Raw genomic sequence first — 1,467 nt, 5'->3', positions numbered from 1 at the left:
GGGTTAGGGTTAGGGTTAGTATTAAGCATAGGATGTGGTTATGGTTATGGTTAGGGTTAAGGTTAGAATTAAGCATAGGATATGGTTATGGTTATGGTTAGGGTTAAGGTTATGGTTAGGGTTGGGGTTTGGGTTAGGGTTAGCATTAAGCATAGGATAGGGTTAGTTGGGGTTTGGGGTTTGGGTTAGGGTTAGCATTAAGCATAGGATAGGGTTAGGGTTGGGGTTTGGGTTAGGGTTAGCATTAAGCATAGGATAGGGTTCGGGTTAGGGTTAGAATTAAGCATAGGATAGGGTTAGGGTTAGGGATAAGGACACTCCGGAATATCCCACCACAGCTTTCACTATTTTGCTCATGAACCTCCAGCCCCTCAGGTGTATGTGGGTGGCTGTGAGCAGAGTCTCAGGGAGCAGAAGGTTGCTTCCACCTGGGCCGGCGCAGCGGCGATGTGTCCGTGAGCTGAGCTCTGTGAGGCCTGCAGGCTGGCTCTCTGGTTAGGGCACTGTCCTGGGCAGCACTGGGTTTCCCACCTTTTGCCCAGAAGGAGCGGGAGCCAGGGCGGCTCAGGAAAGCTCCTCTCAGGGACCCCTCATCACCCCCCGCCCTCCCCCCCTTCCTCTCTCCTCTCCGCTAGCCCCGCGTTACCTCTGCACAGCACCTGTTCCCGTGGCCCCTCTGCTGCATGTTGGTTGCAAAGGCGGCTTTTCTAAAGTCCTCGGACATCCAGCCCTGCCCCCAACTGTGTGGCAGCTGCTCTGACCAGAGGTCCAGCCCCCAGGCCCGTGGTCCGCCGCCCCCTCCTCAGGGTCCCTGCACGCGCCCCCTCCCCCCACCCCAGACTCCCGTGGGAGCCAACATCTCAGGGAGAGGCCCGTTTTTTAAAATCTGTTTATTTTAAAACATTAAACCCAAGCTGAACAGAAACCACAGAGATTACATCGACGAGATTTTAGTATTTGCCAAGAAAAATAAAGCCCCAAAGGTATAAAAATCAAATCCCAAACCCATTTGAAAAACAAAACAAAGAGAAAAAAAAACGAACAGCGACAGCACCTCCCGCCAAGGCCCTGGGGAGGTCAGGGGTCAAAGGTCCTTGCCTGTGGCTCAGGCCTCAGTCGGGGGTCAGCTCGGATGTTACTCGGATGGGAGGGGCCGGGAGGGTTGGGGGCTCAGCATCACACTGAGGTGGGTCAGGACCACAGGGGCGCATGGCCATCGCGCTGAACAAAACCCAGGAGAGCGCCCTCCCCGCGGCTCCCTTCCCTGGGGCTGGCAGGGTCCTGGGTGGGGGTGGGGGGGTTGGTGCTCGGAGGGAATTGCATAGTGAGATGGGGTGGGGGTGGCCCAGAGGTCAGGGGCTTCCAATCAGGCCGCTGGGGGCCCAACCCGCCTCCTGCTCACCAGGCTGGAGGGCTGAGCCCTGTGGGGCTTTGCGGCCTCCCTGCCCCACAAGATGCAGTCAGGCC

The sequence above is a fragment of the Myotis davidii genome, unplaced genomic scaffold, assembly GCF_000327345.1.
Source record: "Myotis davidii unplaced genomic scaffold, ASM32734v1 scaffold399, whole genome shotgun sequence".
NCBI lineage: Eukaryota > Metazoa > Chordata > Mammalia > Chiroptera > Vespertilionidae > Myotis > Myotis davidii.
This window is presented reverse-complemented; position numbering follows the sequence as displayed.